Consider the following 12,619-nt stretch of genomic DNA (forward strand, 5'->3'; position numbering starts at 1 on the left):
GCTTAGAATGTTGCTGCTCCCAGAAGTCTTTGCACCGGAAAGTGGAGGTGGGGTGAGGTGAGGTGGGGTGGGTGGGGAGGGTGGAAGGAGCTGAGCGAATCTTCACTCACCAACGACATGTACAATTAGAGGGTTTAGGCGGGACAGGCTGGACCAGGAAGGAATTTGCGGGGGGGAGGGGGATGAGGGGTTTCATGAAGACTGTTTCCTGGTACCTCTTCAATCAGAGGTGACTTTACTCAGAGTGACTGTCCTTTTCTTTCTGCCTGTGCCCTTTTTAAAAAGAAACATGTACTGTCATACAGTAGCTCTTAACTAAGTACTAATTATTATTGCTGTCATTATCAGTAAGTTAAAAACAGAAGCAGCAAAGGTTGTATAAACACATATAACCCACCCTGAACACCTAAGTCCCTGGAGGTGCTGAGTAGGGAGATGTTAATGAGTTTGTTTGGTAGAGGTGCCGAAAGGAAGGGTCGATGTGGGTTTTGCAGCATCTGCCTCCCTCATGGTGGAAACTGAGCAAAGACAAGGAAGTGAAAGGCAGCAAGATGGGTGTGCGCAGGGGATGGCCAGAGACCCTGGCCTGCTTAGATGACAAGAGGCAGTGGGAGGGGTGGAAGGAGCCAAATTGAGGGGAAACAGGATGATGAATTCAGTTTTGAGTTGCAATTGCCTGTGGTGGAAGGTCAAGAAGAGGAGCTGTCCCCCAGGTGCAGGCTGAGCGTGGAGGTGGGGCTTAGGGTCCCGAGAGTGAGTGGAGCTGGCAAAGCAGCAGTGTGAAGAAGGGTGAGGAGCATTCAAGTGAAAGAGGAAGCAACGATGGTAGTGTAGGTGCATTCATCTCATCTCAGCTCATTAATTATGATAGAAAAATCGAGAAAATATAAGGTCAAGGAGAAAAATGTAGACTGGGACAGGTCATTAGAAACCTGAAGTGTGCTCCAAAGGGACTTTATTTAAAATAAATGTTGAGATTGTATTTACTTAGTGATTTCAGAAATGATCATTTTTTATTTATTATAGTGGGAGCTTTATTACATTGAGAGCCTGAGAAATGTTGAGTTGAATTCCCACTTGGCTCTCCTTGTTGCTGGAATTATACCTTGTCTTGTGAGAACTGTAGGTTTCTCCCTGTTTGTCTGCTTTTAGCTGCTAGCCAGGCATAGATCATTCCAAGTAAAATCCTCTTTACTTTATATCATATCACAGTCATACTTTAGGAGAAAGTGTATTTCAATTCCATCCAACTTCACTAAACTAACATTTGCTGCTAAGTTTTAAAGGGGGACAACAATAATTTCTAGGGATAGAACTCTGTGCCTATCCCTAGATAGCATGTTAACATGTTAGCATGGTTTTCAGTTGGTGGTGAGATTATGGGGATATTTATTTTCTCTATATTTTCTGCATTTTCCAGATATTACTTCTTTTTTTTTTAAGATTTATTTATTTATGCATAAAAGAACTGGGGTGCAGGCCAGAGGTGCAGGGAGGGGAGGTGAGAGGATTCACCAGAGACAGAGCGGGGAACAGAGCAGGCAGACTGACTGAAATACACTGCTGAGGGGAGCAGCGGGTGAGACAGGAGAGGTCTGCTGCACCGTGTGGGTAGCTCCCTGGCCGGCCAGAGATAGAACTTGTGCTGCAGTGGCTGCAGATAGCTTCACAGGTTAACTGTGCTAAACCCCTTGCACCACTGGGGAGGCCCCCAGATATTACTTCTATAGTTGATTATTTTGGGTTGGTTGGTTTTCTTGAAGAAAGAAAACTAGATTGAAAAGGATTGGAGTTACCATTCTCGGAAAGTCTTCTACAAGAACCCCCATAGACACAGAATTCCCAGTGACATGCCAGACCTCTGTGTCTCTCCAAGAGAAAATCTGCAGGAAAATATTCCAAGTTTTTATTTTTATTTTTGAAAAGATACATGAGCAGAAACTCTACAAGGTGAGCTTTAGGATTGCATTTCAAAGTATGTATTTTACTACTCCCTCGGTGGCTGCTTTTCTTCCTTTTGGTGTAGGCCGTCACCCATGAGTGAGTATCAACTCTACAGTGTGTTATAAAGGTGTGATTTGGGGAGATTGTCAGGAATAGGTCTGTCAGGGCCTGGCCTATGTCATATGACGAGAGTTATGCCACAAGTAGAGGAGAACAGAGAAGTAGTCATATGGTAAGGATGATCCCAAAACCAAATTCAGACAATTCAGACTTGAACTTGATACATGAAGTACAGTGCGCTTCTCCCTTTGTTGTAGAGCAACCCAGTTCCTCTTTTCATGCCTCCGTGTGCTGGGCCAGCCGATGACTCCCCTTTCATCCCCACATTCTCTCCCATTCATTGATCCATCCTCTACTGAGCACCTCTGCTGCCTTTCAATGTGCCTTGGTGCTGAGATGACAGAAATGGACTCAACAGGGTTCTGCCCTGAAGAGACTTAGGAGCCAAGATGGGCAACAGCTGGGCCAAGGTCACAGTCCAGCAGATGACTGCTGGCACAGAGGTGATGGGGCACCAAGAAGTCCTAATTCTGCTTAGGGGAAGGGAGTGGGAGAGAATATGGGGCAATACGTTTGCATTGATTCACCAGGTATACTAGGAGGGGGCCATAAGAGCTGGGGTGAGGAGCCAGAGAGAAGGCCAGGAGGCCACATGGAAAGAAGGGCTCAGGAATGATGGAATTATCTGTGATCTCCTCTGTCAAAAACACTAACTGGAATTCTGAGTACCACCAACCTAGGATATGGGAGGGATAGACCTGGTAGACAAAATTCTAAGATTCCAGCCCCTCCCCCCATACACACACCTGCATAATCCCATCTCCTTGAGAATAGGACTTACACATCTGATGCCATTTCAGATCTGCGATTATATTACTTTATCTGGCAAGAGATTTTGTAGATATAATCAGAGTTTCTCATCAGTTGACTCTGAATGAATTAAAAGTGTGCATATCATGAGTGGGTCTGATGTAATCATAGGAGACCTTTAAAAGGTCCAGGCCTCCCCAGAAGTCAGACTGATCCTGAGCAGCAGAGCTGCCATCCACTGGGCCTTGAAGAAGCGGCATGTTGTGGAGAGGTCCATGTGACAGCCAATAGCTGGTGGCCTCTAGGAGCTGGAACTGAATTCTGTCAACAAGCAGTGAGTTTGGAAGAGAATTCCCAGCTTCAGAGGAGATTGCAGCCCTAACCAACACCTGAGTAGCCAACCCATAGCAGATTCCAGACCTGTGTGAGAGAATAAATTTATGTTGTGCTTAGCTATGGAACATGTGGTGATCTGTTATATAGTAATATAAAATAAATACAGTGGGGAGCAACTGCAATAAATGTTGAGGACAGAAGAGAAGGTAAAGATCTCGAGCCCTATGTGCTGCTGGGAAGCATGGAAGTGTTCTGGACACTTTCAGTGAGAGGTCCTGATGGACACAGTCAATCAAAGAAACCCTGCCCGCCTCCTGAGGGTCATCCCAGCTTCACTTCTCAAGAGGAATACTCAGGTGAGCGATGCTGAGTATTAATATCTGAATTGTGGCTTGTGCTGCCCCACAGCAGGTTGGTAGTGAGAACAGAATTTAGACAGGAGTGAAATTTATATCCCAGGAAGGCATCCACCATGTTTTTTAGTCAAAGGCAAAAATACTCCCTTTTGTCTCATGAAATTTGGCAAGTTTCTGTCCTGAAGTTTGGTGTTTCCTAGAAATTTCTTTCATGTTACTTGCTACCAAAGGCACAAAAACAAGCTGTCCCACTTTGTGGGTCATTCTCAATTTTTTCAGGATATTGAGAAAATAAAAAAGCAGTCAGTTTATTTTTCTCTCAGAAGAGTCACCATTTGATTTTTCTTTCTTCTTAAAAAAATATTTTTGGGTCACCCTAGTTTCTTTTGAACTGGTGAATCATTTAATGTTTGAATCATTTTAAAAGGTTCAGAGGGACTATTTTCACATTGGAAATAACAAGAGGTTATATAAGATGCAGAGTAAGGACAGAGAGCTTTAAAAAGAAACCCTCCATCTCTTTTTTTTTTTTTTTAAACCATCTCAAGGGTCGTAAACCATCACTGAAAGTAATAAAACACTTTTAATGACAAAGTTATCTTTATATGAAATTTCAAAGCTCTAATTGTGCAATAAAATATTAAGTGCCCATTTTGTGAGAAAAGTATGGCACAGTGCTGCTGTTGCATCCAAATATGAAAAAAAAAAACATGGACTTATAAAGACAATTAGCAATATAGGGTGATTATACCAGGCATGAGGAGTCCAGCTAAAGGTATAATGGCAGAGGAGGAAACTTTCTAGAGGCCAGGTGAGCCCGTCATTGAAGGAAAGGTGATTTCTCATCAGTGACAAGGACTGAGACATGGGACAGGGAAAATTTGGGAAGGTTGGAGGAGTTCAGACATATTTGTGTAGCAAAAAGTAAACCAGTTGGTTTGGAGGTGGGCTTCACAGCAGGAAATAGGGAAGGTGTTTGCCAAAGTAAGCAGTGGTGGAAGGTTTTGATTACTAATTCTGTGTGTTTTGTATGCAGTAAAAAGCCCCTGGGGTCTTTTGAATCCAACAAAAGTGTTACATGAAGAGCCATGCATTGTTGTGTTTGTTTGGATTGATAGCAGGAAGCAAGAGTGATAAGGACCAGCCAGGGCATTGGTGGGGAGGGAAAGGGAGAAGATGCAAAAAAATATCAAAAGAGCATAGTAGATCTCTAGGGAATCTACGGACGTCACAGGCCTTCAACAGTTTTGGCCCAGACCCTGAGTATCTGGTGGGGACAAGTGGTCTCAGGCAATCTTTCTTTTGGCAGAGAAATATAATCATATGTAGGCTTATGCTGACATTTTTACAGAATGAGCTCATGACTAATTGAGAACTTCAGATATTAAAAATTAGTCACATCTGGAACAAAGAGTTGTAATGGTGTGAAAAGTCTGCTTGCTCCAGGGCAAGTATGAGCCAACTTTTAAAGATGCTTTAAAAGTTGCAAATTCATGCCAAGAAATAAGAAATGCTGCTGGAACCCTAAATTTCCATAGGCTTGCATATATCTCCTTTTTATGGTCCTGCTAAACTATCCATTTTGGATTGTCTCAGTGTCCCCTTCATGGAAATAATACACCTCTCCCTGAGAAATGTGTGTGATTAACCCTAACGTTGGTCTGGATTTCACTTCTGCCATTTTCACAATATTCTTGCCATTACTCTTCACTGACTGTGGAACTGAGCTCTCGTACTCCACCTCATACCTTGGAATGAAGGAGGTGGAGACACTAGGTTACGCGCAAAAGATCTGTTGAGCACCTACTGTGTACCAGGACCTCTACTAGAAATGAATGAATGTAATTAGCATGGCACCTGGTGCTCAGGGCTCAACCCATGGTCATTTCCTTTCACCCTGTTATTCACTTAGAAAGAGTGTATGAGATAGTGAAAGTAGAGGAGCAGAAAGGGGAGGTGGGAGACACAAGGAGAAGCCCTCTCTGATCTGGAATGCAACCTGCAGGCTTCTTGACTCTCCAGGGGAAGCAGAGAAGCTGCTCCTCATTGACCTCTTAGGAAGGAGGGAAGCCTTCCACCTCAATGCTCCAGCTCTCTGTGAGGCTGGGGATGGAGCAGGAAGGACTGGGAGGGATGACTTTGCTATTGTGCCACTTCTGATCCCCACCCAGTGGCCAGTCCTCCATACCCAGCTAAGCTTCCTAGTGATAGCGAAATGTTCTGGAAAATGAGCCCTCTCTTACCTTACTTTTTCTTCCTTTGTCTCATGGTCAGTTTGAATTTTTTATTTTTTAGAGAGAAGGATAAGCACCTGCTTGAATTTATTCCCAGGAGTTCTAGGTCTGGAGAACCCAAGATCTAGCTTTTTAATGGGCTTCTCTGTGATCCCCAGGATCCCATTGTCAAGTTAACGGTCTTTTCCCCAAACCCTTCCTCGGTGTGACACACTCACCACAGAGAAGACTGCTGTGGCTCCCATGTTGTGTGAAGGGAACATAATCAGACCCAAAGTTTTAGAGGTTGGTGCAATGGACAGAGCAGAACCTGCACTCAGGAGACTGGGCTGTGGTTTGTTTTGCTTGTTAAATTTTGTTTTATTTTATATATTTTATTTTATATATTTCTTACATCATTTTTCATTTTTGCACAATGTATGCATTTTCATCTTGGTCATATTCCCCATACAATTGTATCCCCCTTACTTTGACCCCAATCCCTCTTCTCTCCACCCCGCCCCCCCACCATAGTGTGTCTCTGGTTTATAGTTGCTTGCTGATTTTGATTTTTTCTTTATTATAGTTATTCTTTTTCCTGGACCCTTATTTAGGTTTTCTAAATTCCTGTATGAGTGAGACCATCTGGTATTTTTCTTTTTCTTTCTGGCTTATTTCGCTGAGCATGATCCCTTCTAGCTCCATCCATGTTGCTGCAAATTGCATGTGTTTATCTTTTTTGAATGCTGAGTAATATTCCATGGTGTATATGTGCCACATCTTCTTGATCCAGTCATCTATTTTTGGGCATTTGGTTGTTTCCAAAGCTTAGCTATTGTAAATAGTGCTGCTATAAACATAGGGGTGCAGGAGCCCTTTGGAATTAATGTTTCTGTGTCATTTTGTTAGGGGGAAAAGGATGTCCCAAAGCTAATTTCATATAGGCTTTGTGGACTCCACCCCCACCCCAGGTCAAAGCCAAAGAACCTGGGAACCCCAAATTCCATCACCACCAAAGGGAAGGTGGCTGGGACCTGAGGGTGGGGTTAAGCAGCCAGGTGGATATAAAAGGCAGACACGTGGGTTTTGGGGGATCCCCATTTTGGCTCTACGCCAGCTCGCAGCGTCCGGCCAGCTCTGAGAGTGACTTTGGGTTTCCAGGTCGTCGGATCGGGTAGGACGCATTAAAGACTTTATTTCCCTATTTTCTCCCTGAGTTGTACATTTTCCTTATTTCCTTTTCTCTTGTAAATAAACCTTTTATTAACCTTTTGTGTGTGCCTGTAGTGGAGTATTCATAAGTCCCTTTAAAGCACGCGGGTGAGGACCCACAGCCAGGAACCCGTTTAATATCGGGGTTGCTCTATAACAATTTGGGTAAATATCTACTAGTGGAATTGCTGGATCATATGGAAGCTCCATCTTTAGCAGTTTGAGGAATCTCCATACAGCTTTCCATAGTGGTTGGACCAGTTTGCACTCCCACCAACAGTGCAGGAGAGTTCCTTTTTCTCCACATCCTCGCCAACATTTGTTGTTGCTAGTTTATTTAATATGTGCCATTCTCACTGGTGTGAGATGGTATCTCATGGTAGTTTTGATTTACATTCCCCTGATTATAAGTGATGTTGAACATTTTTTCATATACCTCTTGGCTATTTGCATTTCCTCTTTGGAGAAGTTTCTTTTTAGCTCTTATGCCCATTTTTTGACTGGATTATTTTCTTTGTTTTTGTTGAGCCTCATCAGCTCTTTGTAGATATTTGTGATCAGTCCTTTATCACTAGTGTTGTGTGCAAAAATGTTCTCCCAATCGGTGGGGTTTCTCTTTGTTTTGGTTATTGTCTCTTTTGCTGTACAGAAGCTCTTTAATTTGATGTAGTCCCAGCTGTTTATCTTTGCCTTCACTATCACTGCTTTGGGTGATGTGTCTGTAAAGATGTCTTTGAGGTGCATGTCTTTAAGTGTTTCGCCTATATTTCCTTCCATGTATTTTATGGTTTCAGGTCTTATGTCTAGTTCTTTAATCCATTTTGAGTTAGTTTTTGTGCATGGTGTGAGGTAGTAGTCAAGTTTCATTTTTTTGCATGTAGGCGACCCAGTTTTCCCAGCACCATTTATTGAACAATGTAATGTATCCATAAGATACACTTTTGTAGGGGGCCTCCCCGGTGGCACATCGGTTGAGCGCTGGGTTGCGAGGCTACCCGCAGCCTCTGCAGTGCCGGTTCGATCCCCGGCCGCTGGGTAAGTGTCCCACATGACGCGCAGACCTCTCCTGCCACCTGCTGCTCCCCTCACCAGTGTACTTCCATCAGTCTACCTGCTCTGCTCCCCTCTCTGGCTGTGGTGAATTCTCTCACTCTCCCGCACCAGTGCTTGTGTGAAAAAAAAAAAAAAAGATACACTTTTGTAACTAGAGCACCTGGGAAAGTGGCTCCTAGGAGATACAGAATTTGAGGGAAATCCTGCAGAGGAAAGAGTGGGTGAAGGGAATTCCATATATGGACCAACACAAGTCCTAGGCTTACTTCCAAGTTGCACATGTATGGAGCACACCCAAACACGCAGCAAAGCCTTTGAAAACTGAGCTGACAATGGAATTACTAATCTATAGAAGTGTAGTGTGATCTTGAAGTCTGAATTTAACTGGTTTGGTTGGTCGACAAAACAAACAAAACAATCAGCATGCTCTGATTTTAACAGAACCCAGAGTCTCAAAACTTATTATACAAAATGTCCAGGATACAATTTAAAATTGCCCAACATGATAAGAAACAGGAAATGCTGACCAATTCTCAAGGGAAAAGATGTGATATAGTTGAAATTACGAGAAAAAAAGATTTTAAAGCAGCTATTATAACTATCCTTCATAATATAAAGATAAGCATTCTTGAAATGATTTGGCAAATACAAGTTCTCAGGTAAAAAAAACAAACTTTTGGAAAAGAATCAAATGGGAATTTTGGAATTGAAAAATATGAAATAAAAAAATTCAGTGGATAATCTTAATAGTATGACAATGACAGGGTAAAGGGTATACACTGGAAGAGAGATCAACAGAAGCTATCCAATACAAAAAAAACAAAAAAACAACGGAAAAAAATGTTTGAAGAATAATTGGTCCTCAGGGATCTGTGGGACAATATCATTTACTCTTAGCAGTCATGTCACTGGAGTTCATTAAGAGGAGGTTAAAGGACTGATATAGAAACATACCTCAGAAGTGATAACTGGAAAGTGCCCAAATTTGGTGAAAGACATAAATTTACAGACATAAGTAGCCCAGCAAACCCCAAATAGAATATACTTCAAGAAAATGGAATGGATCATCACACTGCACCCTGGCATCTTGTTCTCCTCGCCTTCCTGTACCCTGAAGACATCTGTGTGTTTCACCTGGGGTTAAAGGAAAGAGTACAAGAATAGGAGATGGAAATGTGGGGATTAATCCTGACTCACTTATGTGTGAGGCCCTGGGCTGCCTCTTCCAGAAAATTTCACTTGTTAAGTGGATGGTCTGCTAATTTCCTTCTAGTTATAAAATATCACCCATTGCCAGCTCTTTTATGGACTTTTTCTATTCAAAAATGCTATTTATCAAAACCTAATGTGATGAAGTAAGAAACCACCCTCCACTCTTTGTAATGATGCAAGTGACTGAAATAGAGATTCTCATAGAAAAGAACCAAAAATGACTTTTGGTAACAATCAAAATGGAAGTTGACTTTTCCCAGCAGCTTTCTACAGGGTTCTTTGAGCGCTTGGGGAAGGAAGCCCCACTGCATTTCTCATTGCAGAGGAAAGAAAGTTGTGCAGAAACCTTTTCACTCCCAATAAATGTGTTTGTATTTTTTCAGAGGCAAAGGAATAGAATGCCTCCATTGCCTCAGATTCCTAGTTTTCTGTTAAGTCAGTCAGAATATATTAATACTTCTATGTTTAAACGTAATAACTAACACTTGTACAGCATCTTGTAGTTAATAGTGGCCCTCATGTCATGCATTATCTTACTTCATCCTCCCATCTACTATCCTAGGAGGTAGGTGGTAGCAATCACCCCCTTATTTCCTCAGAGAGAACAGTCTGAGAGATTCAGAGTTTTATCCTAGACCATCCAATCTGGAGAAAGAGCTACTCTTTGCCTTTCAATTCCTACTACCAAGAACCAGAGTCCCTGGGCAATGCCATTGTCAAACTGTGAGTTACTGGGTAAGAGGCCAGTTACTTCATATTTGAAGAGCAAACTATAGGTTATCTAAGCTCTAGATAGGTAGGTAGGTAGGTAGATAGATATCTCTAGAGATATATCTATAATCTATATAAAGAGCTTTCAGCTCATTCCCCCCAGGAGGAACATGGTATAGAGGGTCAGATCTAAGAGACTCTGCTCTCTCCCAAGCCCTCATTTGCCTGTGGACAGGTTGCTTGGTAGAAAGGTCTCTGATATTAGACCCAGAAAGTCTTCCAGTCTCACCCACTGTGAATGTGTTTGACTTTTTTTTTTTAAAGATTTAGTCTGTCTACCTATTCACACAAGAGCTGGGGTGTAGGCCAGAAGTGGGGGCGGGGAATAAGAGGATTTACCAGAGACAGAGTGGGGAGCCGAACAGGCAGATCAACTGAAATACACTGCTGAGGGGAGCAGCGGGCGAGACAGGAGAGGTCTGCTGTGCCATGTGGGTCAGCTCCCTGGCTAGGGATTGAACTCGTGCTGCAGTGGCTGTGGATAGTGCTGAGATACAAACCCTTGAGCCAGGGAGGCCAAAATATGTTTGGTTTTAAGTCAAGTGGCCTTGGGGATTAGTGGTAGCTTCTTCACGTTTTGCCACTGAGTGACCTTGAAAGGCTCTGTTGCTTGGTCCCCACATCTGTTTCCACTCGACTCTCCTCTCCACCAGGGAATTGCTGTTCCATCCCATTCTTGCATAGTCATTCAGTCTCCATTCTGTTTCCATGTGCCTGGAGGTCACCCTCCCCTCCCTTTGTGAGCCATTTTCAGCTATTTATTCACACATTGTCTCCTCATTTTTAAGAAAAATGCAAAACAGTGTCTTTGAGTGTGATAATTCTGAGTCATTGCAAACTGTCATCATTTTAGAACAAAAAAGTCAAAAAGGTGGGTGGGTTCACTTCATCTAGCAAGAGAATAAGCCCTCTCTTCTTTGTTTTACCCTTAATGACTCATTCAACCTGATTTAAAGCTTAGTAATCTTGGCCTTTGGACAGGAGGCTGGGGCTAGAGAGTAGAATGCAGGCATCATGTAAACTGGGGTTATAGGCCTGAACCCCAGCAACTGTGTCCATGTGCCGTGGAGTAGGTAGAAGGAACTGTGACACGGTGTTAAGCGAAGACCTCCTTCATCTCTGGATCTCAGTTTTCCCACCTATAAAAGCCTCAAAAGGATCACAGCTTCCACTGGGAAAAAAGACAGTTATTGCAAAAAGGAATGCTCCGTGCTACTGGGTCTCCTGCAGTGATGCAAGTTCCCATTTGAGAGCTGCTGTCCCAGGGTGGCACTGGGCAGGAAGTGACTGAGCACTTGCCCTCTTTGTGACTATCCCTGATTCACTGCACTTTCCTGCTTGGACGGCAGAAGCATGATTCAAGAAAGGAGGTTCAGTGCCCACCTAGCTTAGGTATCTTTTGAGGTGGAGAGAAGAGGATTTATTATCAGGCAAACTTAGGTTTGGATCCTGACACTTCATGCCTGTGTGACCTTGAAATAATTAACCTCCTTGCATTTCCATTTTCTCATTTGTAAAAAAGAATAGTAGTACTTACCCTGTGAGGATAAAATGGATCTTTACTGAGTTGCCTAGAACACCTGGCACAGTCATTACTGTCCCCCCAACTGCCCTGACCAAGGCATGGGATGTGGAGGAAGGACAGGTAGGCTGCTTGACTTTGGGCAGTCATTGAATCGCCCTCAGTTTCTTCTTTGGTAAAGTTGGAAATCATGCTTTGCAATGGGAAGTGGGCATTAGAGATAATGTAGTAAAGAGTCCAGTATAACACCAAGGCACAAATAGTGCTTCCAGTGGTACTGCCATGACTGGAGCCCATGATTATTTCCTTAGAGATCACTGCCAGCGCCAGTGCCCCAGTCCTTAGATTGGAGCCAACATGAGAGTCTGGAGGTTGGGTTAAAGCAGGAAACACCAGTGTCCATGTGCCATGGAGTAAGCAGAAGGAAACCTTCCTACTAGAAGAAACTGAGGGTGAATCAATGACTGTCCAAAGTCACACAGCCTACCTGTCCTCCCTCCACATCCCATGCCTTGGTCAGGGCAGTTGGGGGGACAGTAATGACTGTGCCAGGTGTTCTAGGCACCTCAGTAAAGATCCATTTTATCCTCACAGGGTAAGTACTACTATTCTCTTTTACAAATGAGAAAATGGAAACGCAAGGAGGTTAATTATTTCAAGGTCACACAGGCATGAAGTGTTCCTGGATTTTGAGCCAGAGAAGGTGAGACCAGAATGCCACCAGTGTGCAGGCTGGGGCCGGTACCCCGATATATGGGGAATACTGCTCAGGGAGGGCACGGCATCTAGCAAAAGGCTCAGCCCAGGTCATAGGGACTACCTCACCCACTCACTTATACAGCTGTGTCCTCCACGGCCTGGGGTCAAGCAGTCTCCTAATGGGCTCACAGGTCTCACTCACCAGTGCAGGCTGCCAGGCAGAACTCTCCAGAAGCCTAAAAATAGAACAATACCCTGACACAGCAGCTTTCAAATGGGAACTTGGGTCACTGTAGGAGACCCAGTGGTACAGAACATTCCTTTTTGTAAATAACTTCTTTCTCCCAGTGGAAGCTGAGATTTGTGGGCTTTGGTCTAGCTGGGCTGCCTAGTGGTCTGCATACCCCTTGAAATTCCAACAGAAGTGCCCT

General features: G+C 43.5%; 1 protein-coding gene across 7 annotated transcripts in view; it reads left to right on the forward strand.

Annotated features, from left to right (window-relative positions):
- The first annotated feature begins 16 nt into the window (after positions 1-16).
- GLDN (gliomedin) overlaps positions 17-12,619 on the forward strand; it is a 91,228-nt gene continuing 78,625 nt past the window's right edge. The window contains exons 1-2 of one of the 7 annotated variants that reach the window (XM_054701486.1): positions 1,665-1,950; positions 2,986-3,506. The gene's annotated coding sequence lies outside the window, so the exon portion shown is untranslated. Of the gene's footprint in view, positions 58-217; positions 230-1,664; positions 1,951-2,482; positions 3,507-12,619 lie in introns of those variants that run through there. The other 6 variants (XM_054701491.1, XM_037502480.2, XM_037502481.2 and 3 more) reach the window with 6 other exon arrangements.

The sequence above is a fragment of the Talpa occidentalis genome, unplaced genomic scaffold, assembly GCF_014898055.3.
Source record: "Talpa occidentalis isolate TD23 unplaced genomic scaffold, MPIMG_talOcc4v2.1 talOcc4.11, whole genome shotgun sequence".
In the NCBI taxonomy this organism is placed as follows: Eukaryota; Metazoa; Chordata; class Mammalia; order Eulipotyphla; family Talpidae; genus Talpa; species Talpa occidentalis.